General features: G+C 32.4%; 1 protein-coding gene across 2 annotated transcripts in view; it reads right to left on the bottom strand.

Moving 5' to 3' along the window:
• The window catches only part of LOC111516694 (probable multidrug resistance-associated protein lethal(2)03659), a 231,046-nt gene extending 220,552 nt beyond the window's left edge, over nt 1-10,494 (bottom strand). The window contains exon 1 of one of the 2 annotated variants that reach the window (XM_074179379.1): nt 10,342-10,494. The gene's annotated coding sequence lies outside the window, so the exon portion shown is untranslated. The remainder of the gene's footprint in view (nt 1-10,341) is intronic. The other variant, XM_074179373.1, reaches the window with a different exon arrangement.
• Nucleotides 10,495-13,853: the final 3,359 nt, after the last annotated feature.

Here is a 13,853-nt window from a genome sequence, read left to right as displayed (position 1 = left end):
AGTTGAGATCATAAGGTGTCATGTATTGATATGGCTAACAATTTTAATGCCCATTTCACGAAAGCGGAAGAACAAAGAGAATATGATATCAAGTTTATGGAAAATACAGTCGCACTCTGCCCAAACTCCATATTTCTCTACCCAGTAAAGGAATATGAGGTTTTTGATTTGATAAATGAATCAAAGAATTCTAATGCTAGTGATGGATATGATCAGGTCTCAAACAATCTTCTTGTAATCGTTACCCCGATCTTTAAAAAAGGAGACTCAAATAGCTATGAGAAATATAGAGGGGTAAGTCTTCTCTCTACTATATCCAAGGTATACGAAATGAATATTAAAAATCAGTTACTATCGTTTCTCGACAAACCGACATGGTTTCATGCAAAATAAAAGCACGGAAACCGCTTTCTATGATTTCATAAAACACGTAGTAACAGCCTTGGATAACAAACTGCAAATTTGTGGTTTGTTCATCGATTTTTCTAGAGCATTTGACTGTGTAGATCACTATGTACTAATCCAGAAAATGCATCGCTATGGGGTTCGTGGAGTTGCTCAAGATTGGATGAGGTCATATCTAGAGAACAGGTCATAAACAGTGAGATCTCAAGGTGTTCACAGTCAGTCCTTGGCCTGCAATCAAGGAGTTCCACAGAGGTCTATACTCGGACCATTGCTTTTTCTTATTTATGCGAACGACTTGATACAATACCTAAATAGTCTTTCAAAGGTACATATAGTTGCATATGCAGACGATACAAATTTTCTGAAACGGTTGTTTATTTTTTCTACAGTAATTACCAACCCACCAGTCGCTGAAGGCTATTGGAGTATTTAGTTGGGAAGGAAACAGGATTTTCTACCGTTATACCTCGTACATATTTGATTTTTTGTTTTTTTTGCGTGTGTGGTTTATTAGTCATTTTATTTCTTTAATCTATGGAACGCCGTTTAACTTTTTATTGTCACAAATATTCATTCTTCAATTTATTCAACTAACAATTTATTTGTTTGAATTAAATTGATTCATGCATTTGTTGGACAAATTGAAAACGATTGTTCCCAATATACAGTGCTTTTCAGATAAAAGTATCCACCTTTAATAACTTTTGTAATACTGGTATTTAGGAAAAATCCAAAAGCACGTCAATTTATGTTGGAAGGGGCAAGCATTATGGCTCATTTAAACTTACTGGAAAAGCCACCCCCTCACCCCTAGCATCATCCCTTTTTTTTAAATTACTTCTCATATTTTTTATGTAAAATTTGGATACTCCTCTTTGAGCTGATTTCAAAAATGTATAATACTTGTAGATTAAAGTGGTTAGTTTATGAGATAAACAATTTTTCTTTTAATAGCACAAATTTTACTTATTTTTTACTTTCACCTTATTTGCCTGTACTAAAATGGGTTGTACAACAGTTCAAACTCTTTAATCTGTTTAACTGTGCTATTCTACTTCAAAAATCCAAACAACAAAAAACTCTACTTTTTATTAAAGTTTGACATTGTCAACTAGAATTTGTAGTCACTATTGATAGTGTACTTTGATACATTATTTATTTCGTTTCGCTGAAATGGTTTACTCTTTGCAAGAAAGAATTGAAATTGTAGGTTTATACTACCAAAATAATAATTGTGCAAGAGCTGCTGCTAGAATATTTAACGAATTACATGACGGAAGACATGCAACTCATAAGTATGTAATTCAACTGATGGAGAAATTTACCACAACAGGGTCTGTTTGCAATAAAGTGCATAAACGAGAGGGACTCGTAAATAACGAAGCAATCCAAGTGGCAATTTTAGGGCAAGTCAGCTTAGAGGCTCAACAACCCCAATCGTTGTCAACAATAAGTAGAGCGATCGGTGTTTCATCTTCTACATTTTCCGAGTTCTACATAAATTCAAGTACCACCCGTACAAAGTTAAGTTGGTGCACGAGTTGAATGAAGAAGATTTTGATCGTCGTCTAGAGTTTTGCGAATCAATGACGCAATTTATCAATAACAATCCACAATTGTTAAACAATATTTGCTTTTCTGATGAATGCTCATTTTCATTAAATGGCTTAGTAAATAGGCATAATTGTAGATATTGGGCTGAAAGTGATCCACATATTATGCGTGAATTCCATACACAACATCCCCAAAAGTTAAACGTTAGGTGACCACATTGTCGGACCTTTCTTCATCAACGGAAATTTAAATGGTGAATCATACCTTGAGTTACTCAGGGAAGGGGTTGACCCACGTATTACAACAATAATAGAAAATGATGATAACCTTTCCGAAGATTTACTGGTATTTCAACAAGACGGAGCTCCCCCACATTATGCTATGCCTGTCCGACAATTTTTAAACGAAACATCCCCGCAGATGATGGAGTGGCCACCTAGGTCACCGGATTTAACACCCCTAGACTTCTTTTTCTGAGGGTATTTAAAAACAAAAGTTTATGCTACCCAACCAGAATCTCTGGATGATTTACGAGAGAGGATAGAAAATGAATGTCGACAATTAAATCCAGCCGTATTAAGCAATGTCAGAGAGGCATTTCAAAATAGATTATACCATTGTATGGAAGTGGATGGTACTCATTTTGAACACTTATTGTAACTTCATAATGAATAGCACAGTTTAAAAGATTAAAGAGTTTGAACTGTTGTACAACCCATTTTATTACAGGCAAATAAGGTGAAAGTAAAAAATAAGTAAAATTTGTGCTATTGAAAGAAAAATTGTTTATCTCATAAACTAACCACTTTAACCTACAAGTATTATACATTTTTGAAATCAGCTCAAAGAGGAATATCCAAATTTTACATAAAAAATATGAGAAGTAATTTAAAAAAAAAAGGATGATGCTACGGGTGAGGGGGTGGCTTTTCCAGTAAGTTTAAATAAGCCATAATGCTTGCCCCTTCCAACATAAATTGACGTGTTTTTGGATTTTTCCTAAATACCAGTATTACAAAAGTTATTAAAGGTGGATACTTTTATCTGAAAAGCATTGTATTTTAAATGACACTTGATTTAAAATGTTACATGAATAAAATTGTTATTTGAATAAAAAAGACTAATGAAATAACTTGAAGCTTTTATTGATTCCGAAGAAAAATATTGTTTCAGAGTATTGGAAAATGGAATGCCAATTTACTATATATTATGGTAAAAATTAATACATATACAAACATTTTTATTCAACAGTCAATGAAATGTATTATTTGAGTAAATTCAACAAACGTTTCAATTCCGCATATAATTTTGACCTTTGAATAAAATGTTAGTTATTTATATGACTGTTGAATTATAATGAAAATTAAAATTCACATTCTAAAAGTAAGTTTGAGAATAAAATTTCAATGAATATATTTGAATGACTGTTTCCATGAAAATTTTTTGCCAAAAAAATTATCCTATCAAATTTGTCTATTTCTAGTCATGTGTGTCGAAATAACCAATGAAACCATCATTACACTGAAAATTTTTTGCCAAAAAAATTATCCTATCAGATTTGTCTATTTCTAGTCATGTGTGTCGAAATAACCAATGAAACCATCATTACACTGATAACTACCCATGGATAGTTTTCACGGGTAGTTATCACTTATGTCATGACATTGCTAAGCAACCAACACAATAAAGTTGTTTGACATTTCAGTAATTCAATTTATTTCGAAAATGTCACTTCCTCGCTTTGGTGTTCAAAATGATGCGGCAATTGACAAAATCATTGAAGAAAATACACCAAAAAATACTGTCAATAGTAAAAAATACACTTGGAAAATATTTATGGAGTTATATCATTATACGAATTGTTCTTTTAATAACTGTGTGTTCAATAAATAATTTTGTTCGAATTGCAAAAAATTTTCTCACCGAATATCCCTCGAACATTGATAAATAACTCATAATTTTATCACAACTTCCTCAAGCACGTTATTTTAGGTAACATCCCTCCGCCTTCGGCGTCGGGATGTTACCAAATAACGTGCTTTCGAAAACTGTGATAAAATTATTTCGTTAGTTATCAATGTCCTTGGGATATTATAGCTGAAAAATTGTTGGTAATAAAAATAGACTTTGGTTTGTTTGAAAATATAGCAAATTAACTTTCTACACTAAATATTTTTCTATGAATAATAAAGATTGTTATATTTCAATTTTATTGAAAATATTGAATATTTCCAACATTCACTTTAATGCATTCAATTTAAAATTTGGTTACAACTTTTGTGCAATACATTCTCAAGCAAGTATCATTTCATTTCATTTTTAGAAAGCTAATTTTTGACAAAGAATTACATTTTTTGATGATTTAAAAAGTTTGTTGTATTTGAAAGATACATTTAAAACGATTGTTGATGACTTTAATTCGGCTCTGGTATCGAGCGGATTTATCAAGAACTTCATGTTTTACTTATGGCAACATGCTAGTTCATTTATAGTACGACAAAACGCCGTTCAACCGTGGCGCCGAATAAAAATTATCACCAATCAATTCATGTATCACCCAAATGCAACCATCAAAACAATTCATTTTTACAAAACACATCTTCAAGAGGAAGATAAAACAGTTTTATCTTCCTCTTGATAATGATCACTTGGTGATCGAAACACGTGTCGAGGTGTAAAAATAACGATTTGGTGTTGGGAAAAAACTCCAGTAATATTTAAAAAGAATGAATATTTGATATGAAAATAATTGCTTTTTTTTTCTTTTTAAGCTGCAGTTAGAAAAAGGCATAATAATGTGACTGACGAATCAATTAAAAAATCTTGTTTTAAGCTACTGCGAAATCGAGATTATTGAATAAACAGAATGCATTAGGCAGGTAGGTATAGTGCCTGTTGTTATGTTTTTATCAAATATTTTAGTGGTTCTATGCAGGCTTGTGTTAAGTCAGACCTCTTTTAACGAAAATATATTTGAATCTTTTTTGTTCTTCTCATAAATAACTATAAATAAACTACTCATGATATCATCAGTTGATGATATAGTTATTATACATTGAAATAAGACTTAAAGCTTATCATAATTTACATCAAGAACATGCATGAAAATCTTTAATACTGTTTAAAAAAAATCTGTTTAAAATCTGTTTTTCCGTTAATCAGCTGCCGCCCCATATGAACAACAACTCTCAGAAGTTGAGAAACTTGTGCGAGCTAAGGACTAACGAGGTCTTACCTTTCAACGTGTGATTCCTAACACGGTTGCAGAATCATTCCAGCTTCAACCAGATAAATTCTCTCGAGAAAAATATCTGGTCGAAGCGGGAATCGAACACACGACCTTCCGATCGTGAGTCGGACGCACTACCACCGCGGCCAATTCCACAACGTACTAATAAAATATATTATTATCAGTGTTTAATTTTTTAGTGAAATGGTTTTGCAGCGTACCGAAAAAAAATTTCAATTAACAAACATGTAGATACCTACCTTTTGAGAATTACATTTTTTTTTAATTACGCAAATTTTGTATTTTTTCACAGTATTATAATATTTATAAGAAATAATGAACAACAAATATTTATAGGAAATATTTATATAATGCATAACAAATATTTATAAGAAATATTTAATATATATCATATACAGGCTGATTCACGGTGGATGGCACATTAGACGTTTCTGGTGAACCAGACAACGGATCACTTTGAAAATTCATTGGAGGGCATATTCGGACAATGCGGTGTTGCCGCTTCTATTAGAAAGCAGTAGCAACTTTGATTTTTCAAATGGAACACTCTGTATATAATATTATTTTTGGAATCTCCAACAATTGCCCGACAACTTTTCTTGATATTTCCCTATACCTATCTGTTACCGTTTTCGAAATAAAAATTAATTTCAATTTTTTTCTTCGAAAATCATGACTTCTAAAAATGCCGATATCTTTTAGTTAAGAAGTACTATGATATCGAAATTTGGTTTGGAGTTAGGTGATACTTGGACACTTCCCACACGTCAGCCTAATCTCCGTTACTTCAATACAGGGTGGTAAAAAAATACAGTTTTTTCGTTTGCTTGAAAAAGTTGCTGAAATTTGATTATTTTAAATGGAACACCCTGTATATTATTGAAAATTCGGAAAGCTGCTGAGATTTGCTTTCTTTCTATGTATATCATACCTATACCTAACTAGTCAAGTTTCGGACTTATGAACATTTATTTGTGAAAATGTCCCTTCAGAATGGTATTTCCATTCGGTATTTGGTAAGCAGGCCATGATTACTATTTGACAGTAGCGTTGTGACATTCTCCTAATAATATCGACATTTTCGTCACTTCAGAAGTTGCAAATACCTTCAAAACGATGGAACAAAACTATTCAAACGAAGTTCTCATGAATTTGTTTATTATTTTTGGACAGTGTGACAAAATTATCAGCAGAACATGTAGAAAGTTCAATGAAATGTATCCGAATCTACCGCCAATGAACCTCAAGAAATTTATACGAATTCAGAACAATTTCAATGCATTTGGATCAACTTTAAAAGCACCAAGAAACTTGCCTCGACCCGTAACTTTCGAAGACAACCAGATTAATGTCTTAGCATATTTTCACGCATTTCCAGAGTCATCGATAAGAAGTGCTGAAGAAGATTTGGGTATAAAATATTCATCGGTTCAAAGAATCTTGCGAAGACATAAAATGCATGATTATAAATTCACCAAAATTCAAGCAATGAAGCCTCAAGATCCTCAACAGAGAGTAGAATTTTGTGAAATGTTGTTGACACGCAATCAAGAAGATCCACTTTTTTTAAATAAAATTATTTGGACTGATGAATCGAAATTTTCGAGAGAAGGGACTTTCAATAGAAAAAATCGTCATTATTGGTCCAGTGAAAATCCTCACGTCACAAAAGAAGCCGGATTTCAAGAAAAATTTAGTTTTAATGTCTTCTGCATGTTGATGGACAACAAATTGAGGTACGTGATATACGAGGAGTCATTAACATCCAGAAGCTACCTGAATATTTTGGAGAATACTGTAGACATTTTCGTGGATAATCTGCCACTCGAAGATTATCGAAACTGTTGGTACCAACTAGACGGAGCTCCTGCACATTGCACAAGAGTAGTGAGCGCAGAACTGGATAGACTATTTGACGATCGGTGGATGAGGCGCTTGGGACCATGGAATTGGCCAGCGAGATCACCCGATCTTAATCCATTAGATTTTTATTTGTGGGGAATGTTTAAAGAAAAAGTTCACAAAATACCCGTGCGTTCGAGAGATGAATTGTTAGAAAGGATTGCCCAAACATTTGAAGATTTGGATCCCAATGAAATCAGATCTGCCACCATGAAAGCAGTCAACACCCGCATTTTAAAGTGCTTGGAAGTGAACGGCCAGCGATTCGAACATATTTTGAAATATTCCACATGATTGTTTTACTTTTTTATAATTATTCATATCAATATTTCCAATTTCAAGTTTCTTGGTGCTTTTTTAAAGTTTATCCAAACATATTGAAATTGTTCTGAATTCGTATAAATTTCTTGAGGTTCATTGGCGGTAGATTCGGATACATTTCATTGAACTTTCTACATGTTCTGCTGATAATTTTGTCACACTGTCCAAAAATAATAAACAAATTCATGAGAACTTCGTTTGAATAGTTTTGTTCCATCGTTTTGAAGGTATTTGCAACTTCTGAAGTGACGAAAATGTCGATATTATTAGGAGAATGTCACAACGCTACTGTCAAATAGTAATCATGGCCTGCTTACCAAATACCGAATGGAAATACCATTCTGAAGGGACATTTTCACAAATAAATGTTCATAAGTCCGAAACTTGACTAGTTAGGTATAGGTATGATATACATAGAAAAAAAGCAAATTTCAGCAGCTTTCCGAATTTTTAATAATATACAGGGTGTTCCATTTAAAATAATCAAATTTCAGCAACTTTTTCAAGCAAACGAAAAAACTGTATTTTTTTACCACCCTGTATTGAAGTAACGGAGATTAGGCTGACGTGTGGGAAGTGTCCAAGTATCACCTAACTCCAAACCAAATTTCGATATCATAGTACTTCTTAACTAAAAGATATCGACATTTTTAGAAGTCATGATTTTCGAAGAAAAAAATTGAAATTAATTTTTATTTCGAAAACGGTAACAGATAGGTATAGAGAAATATCAAGAAAAGTTGTCGGGCAATTGTTGGAGATTCCAAAAATAATATTATATACAGAGTGTTCCATTTGAAAAATCAAAGTTGCTACTGCTTTCTAATAGAAGCGGCAACACCGCATTGTCGAAAATATTTTATATATATATATATATATATATATATATATATATATATATATATATATATATATATATATATATATATATATATATATTTAATTAATATTTACAAATAATATTTGTTTAATATTTAAAAATCTGTCGCTACACATATTTAACCAATATTTTTTTTTTAATATTTAAAAAATATTTTTTGCTATCTGGGTTTCTCAGATTTGCTTCTTAGAATTAGATGCGGCAACTACTAATCTAGAATTAGATGCGGGCCAAGTCACGAATGTGACTTGGCCCAATCGTCAACTCACTCGGTTAAGTGCGAAAAAAGGCATTCAGGGACAGACTGTCAACGCTGGTACATGTTGCTCTCGAACAAATTTGTACTTTGATGTTAAACAATAAATGTATACAGTCCATATGTTCAATATCTGACGTTCTTATTCCGACGAACCGTCCAAGAAAACCCGAAGGAAGACATCCCCGCACATAAGACTTTCATGATATTAAATCTTTGCCAAAGCAACTTGGAATAGTTAATTTAAAGAACGTAAAGTGCTCAAAGTGGACCAAGAATGTTCTTCAAACATTCGTAAAATGAAGATTTTAAAGAAATGTATGTTGTATCAAAAAGAAAGAAACCAACTGATCCACTTTCTCTTTTGCAAGCATACTTTACAAAACCACATCTTTCCGAAAATAATAAAAACGATCTTCTCAAATTAATTGATAAAAATCTCATTCCCAGGAGTTATGAATCATTTTACGACAATTTCTAATTGTATTTTCTATTTTTATGTATTGTTAAATAAAATAAATTACTTTGAATGTGAGAATTTCATTGGCATATTCAAAGTTATGTAACTTTTTTTCAGGGTTTTTGTTTAAAAATTTGGTTAGTTTTTATTTCAAGTACTTGCAACTTTATTATTGTAGTTTTCAGATGTAAAGTTGTAAACTTTTTATAATAGACAACCATAAGACTGATTTCAGTTCCTACTTGAAACTACTACTTCGACCAGTGACGGATCCAGACCATGATTTCGGAGGGGGGGGGGGCAATCGAAATTTCTTACTTCACCCCTAACTTTCTAAAACCACCAAGTTATAGATAAATACCTTACCTGTAGGTCTACCCTACGTTTTGATTCATATAGGAGAATATGTTTTATTATATTCTACCATGTAGTGTGGAAAGTTTATTTAATTACTCATCAAAGCAACAATAACAAATTGCAATGGCGATTATCGAAATGGTTCTGTCACAAGGTTGCAAATTTCTGCAGCCACTACCACCGCCAAAATTAAAATAAAATTAGAACGTACATCAAAGTAATTATTTTTTTTTGAAAGATTCACGCTTCAATAAAAAGTTTGCAATTCTTAAGCACACATCCCTGAGGAAATTTTTTTCTCGGGGCACTTGCCCCCTTTGCCCTCTCCCCCTTCGATCCGTCGGTGACTTCGACTTGTATTGTAGCAGTAGTTTTTTTTGTATCCTGATTATGAAAAATTATAGAATTATTTTGAAAAGACGTTAATTTTTAATTATTTTCAAATCCTAAATCCTTAAAGAATTACGTATTTTTGCGCTGAATGAATAAATTTTCAAACACTTCACTTCAACAGTAAAAACGTCGTATTTTTGAATTTGGCCTGCCATGTGGACTACTTATGCAGCAAGAACGTGTAAACACTGAAAAATAAAATCAATTTCGTTGGTTTCTAATACTGTTTCACCCAGTTGATATCAAAATCAAATAACATCAGTATTGCAAAACATTCCTGTGTATTTTAAAGAACAACAACACTTTCAATGTTCTTCCTCAAAAATCACCACTGTTGAGTTATGTCATTTTTGCAGCAACGAAGCGATACATTTTTTTAAAACGAACATTTTATTTTCCTAACTTTTGAAGACTTCGTGTTTCAAGAAAATTTGACTGTTGGTGAAAAAGGTTACCTACCGATCGTCTGTATCCCTAACCTTAAATTTTATCATCAAGCAGGCATCCGATTATATTATCGTTTCAAGACACAAACATTGAGGATAAAATAATTTACTCACTTCCAGAGAAGTTTTCACAAACCACTTTAACTCAATATATTTCGTATATTGTTCACAATGACTTGAGTCGAAAATGTTCAATCACAAACAACCACATACACAATGGAATATAAAAGCAGATGCTTCACTATTCCACCATACTTCGCGAAAATATTCAAGTGAGCTAGCTTGCAACAATAACATAATAGAGTCCTTGACAAAAAACGGTAATTCCCACTAGAATGTACCAAATTCATAATAGCAAAAAATGTTACGCAATGAATAATTTGTACATTATTCATACATTTCGACTTGTTATGGGAAATTTGACACCGTCATAATGAATTTATCATTATTGAAGTACATATCTGTATATCTGAATATTCGCGTTATTTCAAGTGAATGTCAAAATTTTTTAATGAATTTTTCGATTGATTCGACTATTTTCTTCTGTGAATGTCAGTCTTGACTTCTGTTAGAATCCAAATGCTATTTCGAAATTTGCTGATTCGTCTTAGGTTATTGTTGGCAGCCCTGAAAACTAACGAGTTGTTTTCTATTGTTCCGTAGATCAGAGGAGACTGATAGTTAAAAAGAGTCAGTTGTTTTTATGAGAATTTATTAAAGTTATCAAAGTTATTGAGCTCCCAGAGTTTCACTATATTTTCACGAATATAAAAGTGGCGACGAGGATTTTTGATAAAAACCAATCAAAGTAAAAACCATCATGACTGATCAGTTCCAGAAAACCATTCTTGAATTTATAAAAACTCAACAAACCCAGGCTCAACTTCAGCAGCAGCAGCTAATCAAGCAGCAAGGAGAATTCCTCTCAGGAATGTTTCAGAACTTCTCATCAGCAAATGTTCCAGCCAAAGACGTCGGTGAAGAATTCCACATGGAAACTTTAGTCAACAGCATAACTGAATTCCACTACGATCCAGAGAACAATTCCACATTTGAAGCATGGTACAAGCGATATGGAAGTTTATTTACTGAAGATGCTCAGAATCTCTCAGACTCAGCCAAAGTCAGATTACTTCTAAGAAAATTTGACACACATGTTCTTCAGCAGTACGTCACTCTCATTCTGCCGAAAGAACCCAAATCAATTTCAAAGACACAGTGTCTAAACTCACTGAATTATTTGGTAAAAAGTCATCAATTTTCAACACTTGGCTTCTTCAATAAACTATTTGAATAATTTCCTTATTTATCAGGTACAAATAAAACCAAACACGTTCCATTTAATAATGACAATCTATTTCATTTCAAACCCTTGAGAACATAAAAACCTGAAATTTACAATATATAAAAACCCATATAAAACACTGCCGCCGCGACACTGCAATGTTGGGACTTATACCCCGTGGCACAAATCCAAATGTATCTCACCTTTTCACCCTTAAAATAAGTTAACCTCTGGTTATACCATTTTATATAATTAAATATCTATTTAATCCTTATACTATTTTGTACAAATATGCACGTTTACAATTTAACAACATCAATGTAAAACAAACAAAAAAAAATAATTACAATTCGTGATTTCAAAATAACACAAAAAAAAATTCTTAATAAAAACAATATTTAAATTTATAAGAATACAGTGCAAGAAAATTCATTCGATCAGTTTCCTTTAATTTCGGTATTTCTATTTCTTGATCTAAAAAAATATCTAGGCCCTTCTGATTCTGAATGGCTAGTATCAGATTATGTTTCGGAAGTTGTAACTTCCTCCGATGTGTCACCTACCTTGGCAGTCTCGTTTAAATTATTATCTTTAACATCTGCTAAAATGTCCCCTGCTAAAGATTTTCTGGAAATCGATGACCTGAGTTGATTTGAGTGACGCCTATACTCTTTTCCTTCGTGTGTTTTAACATCATAGATAACGGAACCCTCTCTACCTACTATCTCCCCTTTTTTCCAGGTAGGACGTTCAGAATTTTTAAAATCACGGAATAATACTGACTCTCCAATATCAAAACTTTTAGAAGTACCCCCGTAGCTTTGTGGTTGCTTATCTACCCGTTCTTCTACAATTTTTTGCAAATTTGGAATTAATAAATCTAATTTTCCACGTAAATTTCGATTAAACATTAACTTTGCAGGAGTTTCTTCTGTTGTGCAATGGGGAGTGTTACGATAATCAAAAAGAAATTTGGACAAAAAATTATCTGAATCTTTGTTTTCTAGGAAAGCCTTTCTCAATGCCAATTTGAAAATTTTTACCGAATTTTCAACTTGGCCGTTACTTTGGGGGTGTTTAGGAGTATTAAATAATTGTCTAATTCCATTTGACTTCAAAAAATGCCTAAATTCGTTAGAAGTGAAAGGTGGACCATTATCCGATACAAATTTGGAAGGTAACCCAAAATCCGAAAAAAGTCTGTTCAAAACTTTTATTATATTTTTAGCATCGCTGTGATTTGTTTTAAAAACTACAGGCCATTTACTGAAAGAATCTATGATTATCAAATATTTGTTTCCAAAAATAGGTCCAAAAAAATCTGCATGCACTCTACTCCAGGGAGTTTTTTCATAGGGCCACGGATGTAGAGTTGTTTTTGGTGGATTATTTTGAACTGCATTACAAGTTTCACAAGTTTTACACATTTTTTCAATCTCTTGGTCTACTTTTGGCCACCAAAAATAAGATCTTGCCATCGCTTTACATTTACTCACTCCCATATGACTGATATGAATTTCATCTAATAAAAATGATTGTAATTGCCTAGGAACGACCACCCTGAAACCCCACAAAATGCAACCGTGTTCTAAGTGCAATTCATCTTTTTTTAAATAAAATAATTTCAAATTCTCATGAATTTCGTTTTTATCGGACCACCCGTGCAAACAATAGCCATACACTCTGCAAAGAACGGGATCTTTTTTTGTATAAAGTGCTACTTTTTTATAGTCAATAGGCAAATTTTCTTCTAAATAAAATATGTGGGAATAATCATATTTTGTTTCTATTTTATTTTCAAGTGGTAATCTAGATAGAGCATCTGCAGGATTTTTTGATGAATTAACGTATTTTATTTCGTAATTATATGTGCCTAAAATAATACTCCACCTTTGTAACCTGCTAGCAGCATAGATTGGAATTCCTTTTTTATTACCAAAAATATTTACTAAAGCTTTATTGTCACAAAGAAGAAGAACATGCCTCCCATATAAATAATCATGAAATTTCTTTAAACAAAATATGATTGCTGCTCCTTCTTTATCCATTTGACTGTAATATTTTTCAGCGGAAGTCAAAGTTCTCAAAGCGAATGCAATAGGGCGAGCATCTCCGTTATCGTATAAGTGCGAAATAACTCCCCCCACTGCATACGAGCTTGCATCACAAGCCAAAGTTATTGGCTTTTTTGGGTCGTAATGTGCCAGTACTTTGGGTGAAACTAATTCCTTTTTTATGTCCTGAAAGCTTTTATTTTGATTTTCACCCCACTTCCATACGGAATTTTTTTTAACAAACAGTATAGAGGGTATAATTTTGAACTCAAATGTTCAATAAATTT

This window comes from Leptinotarsa decemlineata, unplaced genomic scaffold (assembly GCF_025532065.1).
Source record: "Leptinotarsa decemlineata unplaced genomic scaffold, Ldec_3_MD MMD2_P_RNA_scaffold_14, whole genome shotgun sequence".
In the NCBI taxonomy this organism is placed as follows: Eukaryota; Metazoa; Arthropoda; class Insecta; order Coleoptera; family Chrysomelidae; genus Leptinotarsa; species Leptinotarsa decemlineata.
Note: the sequence above shows the minus strand (reverse complement) of the source record. Positions and strands in the feature narration are given on the sequence as shown.